We start from the raw sequence: 12,179 nt of genomic DNA on the forward strand, positions 1-12,179 counted from the left end.
CTAGTTTCGGCGCGTTCGCGGGTGAGGTGTGTAATTCCGCCCCACCCCATTTCGAGGCACGTCTCAACTCCTTCCTGGTGCCCACACCTTGTCCTCGCCCGCGGCCGGGGTACTTGGAGGCTCCGAGCCCAAGAGGCTGGATAAAGAAATCTGTGGATGGGGGTGAGCTGGATCTCAGCTGGGCGTCCACTACTTCTCTATGTGTTCTTAAGCCCCAGCTGGCCTTCTCTGAGCCCCAGCCCCGGCTGACCCCCGCCGGGTGCACTGAGAGGGATTCTGCAGCCACGGAAGTGAAAGTGAAAAGCCTGGGCAGCGGCGGGAAGAAGGTTTTTCCTCTGCATTGGGAGTCCCTGAGGCATTTGTTGGGAAAGGGCCCGGGCGCTCTGGGCAGCTTACTGGGGAAGGGTGTGAGGAAGCAGCGAGATATTTCCTTCCCACCCCCTCCCCTCCCCCAGCCCTTGCGCAGCTCCCGGGAGGGGCCAGGCGCAGGGATTATGGGTCAAAGGTCAGGTGAAAAATCCGTGGGGTGGGGATAGGGGTGGGCCACTGGTTCTCCGCCTCTGGCATTCACCCTTTCAATATTGCGCTCTCCCTTGGCCTCAGAAGAAGTCGGGTTGTCTAACCTTAATCCCCCATGTTGTCGCCAGACCGGAGGCCTGGGGGCGAGTGAAGCGAGCACACCCGCCCCTCAGAGGCCCAGGCTGCAAAAAGGAAAGCTCTAGGGGCGAACCTCCAGCGCCAAACTCTGGCCCTCGCGCTCTGGCACTGCCCGTCTAGGCATAGAGGGCGCACCCTCCCTACGCCCCGCAATCCCGGTGGAGGTCTCTCCCGAGGCCGTGGGTCCGGGGCGGAGGGAGGAGGTGAAGAAGGACAGGGTAGCAGTGGTGTGTCACTGGAGACTTGGTGGGAGGTGAGGGTCTTGGTTCCCAGTCTGGTCCATCCAGGGTCTCAGGGGCAAATAGCCCCCTTCCCTCCGCTCAAGGGGTGTGAATGTCTGTGACTGGGAGGAGGGGTCACTGCTGGGGGCGGTAGGACCACGGGAGGGACGGAGACGGCTGGCCGTCCCTGCCCAAAGTGGGGCCTGGGGGCTCGGGCTCTCCTTCTTCTCACAGAGATGCCAGCGGGAGGACCCCGAGAGTTGGCCCTGGGTATGCCAGGGAGTCGGTGCGAGGCAGCCTGGGCCTGAACGTGTGGGAGTGTGCACAGCGGAGACCTGGCCGAGGCTGAGTGAGAGAGTGAGTGTGAATGAGCGACCCCGGGGAGGTTGAGTGCGCGCCCAGCGGCCCTGGGGGATCCCGCGGAGTGGGTGTGGGTGTGGGTGCGCGCGCGTTTTTGAGACCCGCGGTCAGGGCTGCGCGTGAAGCGCGGGGACCACGGCCGTCTGGAGGGCGTTCCCGAGGAAGGGCGATTGCGAGCGGGCCACGCGTGCCAGTGCGGGCGAGTGTGCCCGCGGGGGGAGGGTGCGTGCCAGCGCGAGGCCAGTGGGAGTGGGGGCTCACAGGCCTGCGCAGGGTGAGTGTGCCCGCGCGAGTGGGGCCGCGCGTGCCGGGCGCGGGAGCGTGCCACAGCGGAGGCGCGCGGGGGCCGTGGCCGGGAGGGGGTCGTGGCGCGCGGCCGCGGAGGCGGGGGAGACAAGGCGGGAGGGGGAAGGGAGCGAGGGCGCGCGCGGCCGAGCGGGCGCCCGCGGTCACATGGGCGAGGGAAGGAGGGAGGGAGCGCGCGAGGGAGGGAGGAGGATGGGGGGGTTAAAGCCTCCGAGCGCCGAGGAGCCGGTGCAGAGCGGGCGGCGGCGGCGGCAGCGGAGGCGGCGGCTCCAGCCGGCGCGGCGCGGGGCTCGGGGCTCGGCGGCGGGATCCGGCAGCAGTGGTAGCTTCGCGCTCCCTGCCGGGGCGGTCGAAGGGCGACGTGTGGAGCCCCGGCGGTCCGAGGGCGCGGTGAGTACCCTGCACGGACCGCGCGCGGCCGGACCTTCAAACCCTCGGGCTGACCGACAGACCCGCGGCCCTCGTGCGCGCGGGAAGAGGGAGGGGACATGAGTGGGCCCGAGACCGGGGTGGAGGGGGACAGGAAAGTTCACGGGAAACTTTACGCGTAAGCTCGGGGGCGGGGGCGCTGGAGAAGCGGCCCCCCATGTCCGGGCGCGCCGCGGGTTGGGCGTGGTGGTGGTGGTGGTGGTGGGGGCGGACAGTCGGCCGGCGGGAGGTGGCAGGGGCCGATTGCCCTCTCCTCCCAGTTCTCCCTCACCCCTCGGCAGCGCGCGCAGGGTCTGGGAAAATTCCGGAGCTGGGGGGTCGCAGTGACCCCCGCGCGCCCAGAGGCGGCTTCCTTCTCCAGCAGGAATCTGGACTTCAGATCGCCCAGGGGTGTGAACGGACGGTTGCGCGTCTGCCAGTGTCTGTGTGTCCGTGTGAATCCGCGCGTGTGTGTGTGTGCGCGCGCGTGTGTGCCGGCGTGAGGCTGTCTGTGGTTCCCTCGTGAGTCCGCCTGGATGTGTGTCCATTTAGTGGGTTTCCGCCGGTATCTCTTTGTAAGCCCTCCTGTGTTGTGTGTCCATGTGAGTCCGCTTGTGGTCTCTCCCCGTCTCTTTGTGAGTCTGCCGTTGTGTGTCTCCTCTAGTGCGGCTCGCCAAGAGCCGGCCTGGGTGTCCCTGTGTTGCTCAGAGTAGTGTATCTCCCTGTGCGTGGGGGCTGGGCCGCAGGGAGGTCACCAGACGGACAGCTCTCCTCCCCGGCTCCTCGCCTCTCCTCCCGCGTCTAGCTCTCGCTCTCGCCCGTTCCCTCGGCCCCCTCCCCCCTTCAGTAGCTTCAGGCGGGCAGGACTATTTCACGCCTTGTTGAAAATTCAGGATTTTCTTTCTCTTTCCGTCTAGTCTTTCTCTCTGAGAAGCGTCTGTGTGTGTCTGTGGCTGGCAGCTTGTCTGCAGCATTGGGTGTGTGTTTGCGTGCCGCTGTAGGAGTGCGTGTCTGCAACACTAGTTGTTCTGCTTGTAATACTTGGTATATTTGTGTGTCACTGAGGATGTGCGTGTGGCGGTAATCACTGAGGTGGTGGGAGTATGAAGTGCCGGCTGTGTTTGTGCATCTATAATTGCAGTTTGTCCAGGGGGTCTTGACTCTGGATGTGATGGTGTACCAGTGCCTATGTGGGGATGATGGGGCTTGAACAATTGAATAGTCCTGTGGCTGTAGGCTAACCAGGGCTTGGTGGGTGCAGGGGGCTGTGTCTCAATGAACTATGCATCCCTGCTCCACGGCCATAACCCACACAAATCCTGTGGACTGGTTCTTAGGGTTCCTGGTCAGGATTGGTGACATGGAGCTAAGGTTCACACTCCAGCTGGGACCCTGAGCCTTATATGAAGAGTGGGAGTTTAAAGTTCACATTCAAGACTTCTATGGGCTCTGGAATTCATACTCAGCTTCACACTGGGACGCTTACACTCATATGGGCTTACACTCAGAATTACACCAGGACAACGGACTTGCACTCAGATTCACACTTATGTTCTGGCTCAAACCTAGGTCCACATTTCTGTCCTGAGGCTCATAGACAAACATTGTGACCTAGAGCCCATTCTCAGAACTCACTGGGGTCCTAGGACTCACACTAAGAACTTGGAGCTTTCTCAGATCACACTCAGACTCTGGAGCTCACACTTAGAGTCACATTAAGATTAAGGGCTCAGACTCACATGGGGAGCCTGGGGCTCACATTTGGACTCAAGGACTCACATAGCACACTGGGGTTCATATACTTACGCTCACGTCTTGGAGCTCACCCTCAGATTCACATTGGGACTCCAGTGCACACACATAAGATTCTCACTTCTGATCTGGGATCACCAGTATGCACACATAAAGACCACAGTGCTCACACTCAGACTCACATGGAGGCCAGGGGCTCACATTCAGAGGAACACTAGGACTCTAATGCTTGTCCTGACTTGTTGGGCAATCCTGGGGCTCATAGTTGGACTCACACTCTGTCCTGGGGCTTATAGTCACATGCACACTAGGACCAATGCTCACCCTCAAACCTATACTTCCATCCTTGGAGGTCACATTTAGATTGACATCCCTGGAAATGACAGTAGATACTCATCCATCCTGGGCTTATGCTCAGACTCATACTAGGGCCCTAGTGCTCATGCTCAGACTCATGCTTCCATCTTGAGGCTTTCATATTCACAGGGAAGCCCTGGCGTTCACACTTGGACTCACACTTAGTTACACTTCCATCCTGGGGCTCACATTCAAACCCATGTTAGGATTGTGTGTTCACATTCCTAGTGGAACTTAGAACTCATAGTCAGACACACCCATGCTTCCTTTGGTTTATGGTGTGTTTTAGGGCAATTGGGTCAGGAACAGAGACTGTTAACAAGATCTCTGCCCTCTAAAAGTGGGGCCGAGATGAGACACATGTTTGGTCACATCCCTCACTTGGGCTGTGGGTTGATGGAGAGGGTAGTGGGAAACCGACCAAGTTAAACTTTTCTGCCTTTTCTTCCAGGAGACTAGGCTCTTGGCAGGAAGGTCTGAGTGGCTTTTTGGTAGAGAGGTGATATGTACCCATGTGTCCCCCTTAAATAATTTGGAGGGGAGCAGATGTGGGGGAACAAGACTCATGTCCTCCTAAGACGCCCGTCCCTATCCTAGTCATCCTTGGATGGGAGCAGGGTGAAGATTGCCTGGGTGAGCGGTCGACCTCTGGCTCCTTTGGCCTTTCCAGGATGGTGAATCTCTTGTTCTAAGGGAGATAGTCGCCCCAGGTTTGCAGTGAGAAGGTGGCTGGAGGGGAAGGCTGGACTGGATGTCACCCTCTTCTCTCTTCTCTGCCCTTGCTCGAAAGGGGTAGGACCAAGTTATGTTCCGTCTCACAGTGTCTTCTGAAATGCCTCTAGAGTCCTTGTCCTGTCTCTGGGGTAAGCCCAGGGATCTCCACTTTGCTTCCCAGTAGAGCAGTAGCCATGGGGTGGGGGTAGGGGGTCAGCTGGGCCAGGTCGCAACCAACCTTAGGACTCTACTTGCCTTGAAGACACAGCCCCAGGCTTTACCCGCCCTCCCACTGTGGGGACCAGTGGGTGGGGCTGCTGAGGTGCACCAGCACCCCTTGGGAGCCCGTGGAGTAAGGACCTGGCCCTCAGGCTCAGAAGCCTAGGCTGTAACTGCTCCCTGTCCCAGAGGGGGACACGTGCTCTCCAGCCCCCCTGTGGGGGTGGGGGGCTTGGAGGCAGGCGCCCTGCTCTGCCCCCCCATGGCGAGTTGAAGTGTAAATGAATCGGAAACAGATGGAGCGTGTTTTCTTTGAAATGCAGATGGATGGGGGGGAACCATGTGTGCCTGGTTGGAGGGGTGGGGGGTCCCAGAGAACTAGGAGACTGAGAAGAGAGAGCTGACCCCTCCTCCAGACCCACCATGGGGTGGGGGCAGCGGGGGAGACCTCAGCTGTGTAAACTCCTTTGGCCCTGGGTGACCACACCCACCCAGGCTTGGGCTTCCTGTGGGGAGGGGCTGGGGAGGCCAGTGAGCCCTGTGGGCCGAGCCTGCTGAGGTCATCACCCCCCTTTACCTCTGCAGAGGGCGAAGAGAGCCCCCAAGGCACAGAGCCATGCTGGGTTAGAGAGGTCTCTGGGGATCAAGGGGTGGGAGGAGGAGCTGGGGCAGATGTGGGGGAAAAGGGAGACCCTGCTGCGAGGGGAACCAGCTCCCAGAAGCTGGGGCTAGACCTCCAGCGGCAGGCACTGAAGTTGGACTATGGTGGTGACTTCCGGGCAGTGCTGGGGTTTCCGAATGGACTGCAGAGTCCTCAGTCCTGCGGGAGGTCAGCTTGCCCACCATCCACTCCCTGTGCGTTCTCTTTGCGGTCCTCAGCAAGGCTGCAGAAGTGATGCCCATGAACTCTGGGCCCGAGGGGCTGGGTCTGCTGTGCTCATCACCCACCCGTGCCGGCCCCTGGCACAGGCCAGGTACACAGTAGGAGGGCAGTGCTGAGTAAACAATTCATCTTTTCTTCTCCTGCCAGACTGAGGACTGTTGTGGGCAGGACCATGTCTCCAACTCCCAGGCACAGTGCCTGGCAGGGAGGGATTAGGTGCTTAAGAAATGTTGAGGAAGAGACATTGACTGGGACAGACCCCTGGGGAGAGGGACTCTCTGGGGTTTGTGGCCTGAGACGCAACAGCCTCTGTGGTATAACCCTCTGTGGCTCAAAGGTCCTCAAAGTGATTTGCAGGCTAGACTCGAGGAAGGACTTCCCTGCATTCAGGGAAGGAGTGCAGAGAATAGGCAGCTTCTTCCTTGGAAAAGTCTGGACTGCAGGAGACTGGGGCAAGGCAATGCTCCCCCCCAGCTTCTGTGGCAGAGGTCAGAGGTCACCTCTGGATTTTTCAGAAGGCGGGAAAGTCCTTTTCTCTGCACATGGTGATGAGCATGTGTCCCTTGCTCTCTCTAGGTCCGCATTTTTTGGACCCTAGCTAAGGCAGTGGACTCCCTCGCTGAGCCTTTGAGGCTGGGCTCTAAGGTTGTTTAGCCGCTGTGGGCACCACGGACTGTCTATATTGGTTATTAATGTCTGTCTGAGAACACAGGGTTCGGATCCTAAAAATACCTGTCCAGCCAGAGCTTAGGAGTTGCCAGTGTGGGCTGGCATAGCAGTGGCTGCCTCTTGATGGGATGGATACAGAGCTAAGAGAGGCTGGGAGAGTGAGTGTGGGGACACTGAGGCAGCATGGGTGGGAGAGGGACAGAGACAGAGGTTTTGTTTTACATGGAACAAAGATTTATGAAATAGGGGTGCCAGTCAAATTATGGCGACATTGAAGGTGACCTGTTATCTTACACTGCAGAGAATTCCCTTCTCAGAGTCTGGAGATACATCTGATATCAGACATTACAAATCAAGTAGTCAGTAGTAACCATTTCAAGTCCAGCTTCGGGATGTTCCCCAAAAAGTGTGTGGCGGAGAAAAAACTCTTCCCCAAGTAGCCTTTCCTGAGCACTGCCTCCCTTTTACCTTCTAGAGCCCTTCCTTGCCCCCCACGTCCTGGTGAGATTCCTTCACACCCCTATCTATGGGTCCCCACCTCACTTCTGACCCCCAGGCCTCTGCGTAGCCCCTCCCCCTCAGGAGAAGGGAACCTCACATGGTCCTCCCAAGGTAATAACAGTCTAGCCTGAGGGCAGATGTCGTGTGACCTTGGCCCGTGAGCTGACCTCTCTGGGCCCCTCCATGAAATCGCAGGATTGGGGGGCTGGGCCCTGGCCCAGGCCCGGAGAGAAGGCGGTTTTGGCACCCATCCAGGTCCCTGACGTCAATGACTCTCCAAATAATGGAATCAATATTGGGGGGGGGGCAAGCGTGAACCAGGCCCCAGCGATTAGAAACAGATCAGCACAAACCCGCAGCTGATTCTGATAGAGCTGCCTTGGAGAGCGAGGGTGGGAGGCCTGGAAGGAGGTGGACCTGGGGGGGCTCAGGAATGGAGGCGGAGCCACCGAGTGTCCAAAGCCCAAGAGTACACAGTGGGCAGAGGCTGTGGGGCTGCCTGAGTTGGAATGGTGGGGCAGGAAGAGGGGGGGCTCTCCCGGTCCCTTCCTCCTTCCAGCCTGTGGGGGTCCAAGGCTGGGGAAAGTTTGCGAATGGAGACTTCTTTCTGCCAGGAGTGATCCAGAGTGGGTGGGGGGAGTTCAGAGCTCATCTCTGCATCCCAGACCTGGGCCTCCGGGCCACATTAGGGGTCAGAGGTGATACTCAGGGAAGGGGAGAGTTCTGAGTGACACCTAAGGGAGATGACCTTTTGCTTGGCGGTGCTGGGCATTAACCAAGCTAGAGAAGTGGACCTGCCCCCTCAGGTAGGGACTCTGACCTCCTCCACCAGCCCATGCCCTCTCAGCCTCCTAGAAGGCAGCAGGTGAGGGTGGAGGGGGCCAGGGGGTCCACAGGGGGCTGGCCTGGCGGCAGCTGACAAAAAACAGGAAGAAGGGCTGGGGGAGCGGCTGTAATTATGGGGCATTTATTATTAATCAGATGAAATTGCTGGAAGCAGCTGGTGTAATGTGCGTAGTGATACAGACTCTGCATGCCCCCCCCCAACACAGGCACATGCGAATGCACACTTACACACATACCGCACACAGCCTGAGTCTGGTTTGCCTTCACAGTTTTATTCCTGTGAAGGTTGGATGGCTCTATCTGTGTCTGTGCCTGTGTATGTTGGTGCGCATCTGTTTTTACAGGTCAGCTCGTACCCTCCTCTCCCTCTGTCTCCTTTTCCCACTCTGTCATTCTCTGGTCCAGTGTGTCTGTCTCTGTCTTCCTGTTTAGGGGCCTATCTCTTGGGGTGTCCATATCTGTTACCACCAGCCAGCCTGTCTCTAACACCTTGTCTTAGCTTCTGGCCACCTCTCCTTGGCTGGTGGTATCTCTGCCTCTCTAGCCATAATTGGATGACATGGAGTATGTGTCATCTTGCGGATGTGTTTAGGCACCTGATCGTGCCTTTGGCAGACACATCTGGGACTTGTTCTACAGTTAGACCCTGAGAATCTTCTGGGGTCTTGCAGAAGTCGAGGGCGCTGTTAAATCCTGAGCACAAGTGACTTTCAAAATAGCCAAGTACACCACCAGCTGTCTTATCAGCTGCTAGCCATGTGACTTTGGGCAAGGTGCTTTTGCTCCCTGAGCCTCAGTTTTCTCATCAGCAAAATGGAAATGGGATTACCTCTGAAGTTGTTTTGATGATTCAGTGCAAAACTGCATGTTAAGTACTTAATGATGGTGTCTGGCTCATCAAGGACCCTGAACAAGTGTTAACTGTTACTGTTATCATTGGGAAAGGCACTATACTGGCGGGACAGAGATCCGCAGAGGCAAAGTGGTCTAGCAGAAAGTTTTGGGGACTAGATTTGCACTCAAATCTGTGCCCTGCAATTGATCAACTATGTGGTCTTGGGCAAGTTAACTTCCCTGAATCTCAATTTTTTCTGCTGTCAAATGGGAATAATAATAGAACCGACCTCTTGGAGAAGCCATGAAGATTAAATGACGAAGGCTTATAAGGTGCCTAATAGTCCCTGGCACATAACAGATGCTCAATAAGTCATAAAGGTGAGGAGGAGAAGAAGATGGTATGATGGTGGGTGTTTGTGCCTTGCCAGCAGCCACATGTCTCTGGGTGAGTGTGCACGTGAGGATGTGTGTGATGTGGGGCTGCTTGTGACTGTGAACTGGTTGTGTGGGGATTTTGGATCGTCTGTGGTTGTGTATCTATGTGTAGGGTCAGGCCACTGGCTTTTGGCCTCCCTTTGTCCCTGAACCTAAAGGAACAGAGCCTCAAAGAACTGCAAAGAGTACTGCAGGGAGTCTGGGCCACTCCTAACTTTTTTCCTTCTAGACTCTTAGTTGCTGCATGCCTCAGTCTTGCCTTCTCACAGTGTGGTTGTGGGTATGAAATGAGCTCTGAGCTGGACTAAGGTCTCTGGCTCCTCCATGGGCTCTGATTTGTGCCCTTTGCCCTTCTAGAAACCAGCCTTGTCATAGCATCCTGCCCCCTTGGTTTTGGAAGTCTTGGGAAGAGTTTGGTCTGGAGGAGGAGGAGGACATTGATGTGCTCGGTGTGCGGCCAGTGGTGAAGAGGTAGGTCCTGGGGACCCAGTGGGGGCAGGTCAGTTTCGGAGCACTAGGCAAGTGTGGTGGGGCTGGAGGTCTGGGGATGTGAGTGATGGAGGGCCTGAGACCCCTTCCTTCTCTTCCCTCATCTTTCCTCCTGAGGCTTTTCCTGCCCCCGGGACAGGTCTACAAATGGGAAGAGACTTCCCCACGGTCACATTGGCAAGGGCAAAGCCAGGTCAGAAAACTGGGTTCTGCTTTCAGGGGGCTGAATCCCCGATGTGGGAGTCTGTTTCTGTGTCATTGTCAGCCCCCAAAGCATCTCTGTGACTTGACTGGGGGGGAACAGCTGGGCCTGGAGGAGATAGGACAGAGGGTCAGAAAGTCCAAAATCTTCTGGGGCCAGCCTGGGGGCTGGGCCTGACTCTCCCCGCCTTTCATTCAGGCCGGGCCAGGCCCCCGGATTGGCAGCCCCCGGGGTTGGGGGGGGGTGTCCAAGCAATCGAGGCGCTGGAGCGGAACGGAAGGGCCTATTGTCCAAAACCCGCCAGAGGCCCACAAAGGCCGGCTAGGCTTTTCATCTCAGCTCCCAAACAGACTGGCCATTTTCCCGGCCCAGGAGTGTGTGGGGGGGGGTGGGGGGGGTCTGACCCTTCAGAACTAGGAATGGGGTGTCGTGGAGGGTGGGGTGGGGTATCCCAGGCCCACAACAGGGCCATAAAAGGGACTTAAATGGAGCTGGGGTTGTGAAGAGGAGGAAGGGAGGCTCCAGAAGGCTGTGGAGAGTTAAGCTTCCATCTCATTGTTCCCAGAGGACCTAAGGACTTGGAGTAGGGGATCTGCTAGAAGTTCAGATTTACACAATAATAGGGGGCACACCTGGGAGGAGCCTGATGGCTGAGTGGGAAAGCTGCCTGAACCGTGAGGAGGCCGTAATCCTCCCCCCAGGTTAGGGACATCTTAGGGAGATGGGACTGGGATCCGAGAAGAGAAGGCTAGTGGTCAGGCAAGAGAATGGGCTCCCTGCAGCAGGAGGGACTGAGGCCAGACAGCAGGAAGGACTTTCTGCCAATGAACAGTAGCTCAGATGCCCTGACCCTGTCCCTGGGGATCCCCGAGGATCACAGAGAGCAGGGGAGCTGGAGAACAGCCCCCACCCCCACCCCCAGGGTTAAGGCTGAGGCAGCTTCTGCGGGGGCAGAGAGGGAGGCCGAGAGGAAGGACTTGGCAGTTCTGTCCACCCTCCCCCAGCAGCACCTCCAGCACCACTTTCAAAACAGCTTTTTAATTTAAGAAAGTGGATGAAAAAGTGTTTTTGGAAATAAAAGATATGTGCTGTCTCCCAGGCTAGCACTCAGCCTTTGCAGAACACCTCTCTCTGGCTTGCTCCTCGCTGTCGGTGGCTCCTTTCCTCTCTCTGTGTGTCTGTCTCTTTTTTGTTTGTTTGTTTCTGTTCTCTGTCCCCCAGCTTCCCCTTGGCCTCCCCCCACCCCACCCCCCGCCTCCCCTCCCCCAGTTCAGCCTCCCTGGGAGTGTCATCCTCAGTGTCTTATTTCCACTTCTCTGCATCTCTGTCTCTCCTCTCCCAGTCTCTCTCTTCCGGGGCTTGTCTCTCTCTCCTAATTTGTCTCTGTCTCCCAGCCTGTCTCAATCTCTGTCTCCCTTCCCCCCCTCCTTTCTCCCCCAACCCCTGCTCTAAATGGGTCTATTTAAAACACCCAACGCTGCCAAGTCAGAAAAGCGTCTCCTGATAAAGCGCATTAGGCGGAGGGAGGGAGGAGGAGGGAGGAGGGAGCGGCGGGCGGATGGATTGATCCAAGCCCGTAACCCCATTAATCAGGCATCGTGGATCCCCCTCCCTCCCCCAGCTTCAACCCCTTCAGAGCTAAAAGCCCCTTAAATATTTATCACCCCTCCCCCATGGGGGCAAGGGGAGGGGTGTGTGGCCCTTGGTGTGAGCATCCCCAGCTGCGTGTCCCCCCCACCCCGTTTGAGTACACATGTGTGCATGTGCTCCTGTGTGCATGCATGGGTGTGCACACCTGACAGGACCCGGCCTTAACTGCCAGCTTGTCGTCCCCCCACCCCACCCTGCCTCTTCTGAGTGGCCTGGTTCCCTGAGCAGCCCCTGGGGACCTTAGGAGTCTGGTTGGCTCCTGCCCCTCCTGAAGGATTGGGCAATGCAGAATAGGGAGTCCTGGGGGTTAGCTGGGGGTCCTCATGCCCCCAAAGTGCAGGACTGGAGGACTGAGTGGCATTGCGCTGGCATTCTCGGGGGGGGGGGGGCGGGAAAGTGAGCTGGAGTTCAGTGTTCAGATTCCTCCAAATTCTCAGTGCAAGCAATAACTTGAGGAATAGAGTTGGGGACTCCAGGCTCCTAAGGTGCAGGAAGGTCATTCGGAAGGCAGGCGGAAGTGCCCCCTTTCTCCTCAGAGGGCAGGAATGCCACCTGGGGTGGGATGGGGGCTTCCCATTACGCTCTGGAAGGTGACCTAGGCCAGGTCGGGGTCCCTGTCACCCGTTACCCCCAGAGAATAGGAAGATGGCCACTGGGGGGGGGGGTTGTGGGA

The 12,179-nt window shown here is 57.7% G+C and overlaps 1 protein-coding gene across 3 annotated transcripts in view; it reads left to right on the forward strand.

Annotated features, from left to right (window-relative positions):
* The window catches only part of CNTFR (ciliary neurotrophic factor receptor), a 39,604-nt gene continuing 29,188 nt past the window's right edge, over positions 1,764-12,179 (forward strand). For 2 of the 3 annotated variants that reach the window (XM_021064676.1, XM_003130672.6), the window contains exons 1-2: positions 1,764-1,934; positions 9,523-9,636. The gene's annotated coding sequence lies outside the window, so the exon portion shown is untranslated. The remainder of the gene's footprint in view (positions 1,935-9,522; positions 9,637-12,179) is intronic. The other variant, XM_003482804.4, reaches the window with a different exon arrangement.

This window comes from Sus scrofa, chromosome 10 (assembly GCF_000003025.6).
Source record: "Sus scrofa isolate TJ Tabasco breed Duroc chromosome 10, Sscrofa11.1, whole genome shotgun sequence".
NCBI classification, from domain to species: Eukaryota; Metazoa; Chordata; class Mammalia; order Artiodactyla; family Suidae; genus Sus; species Sus scrofa.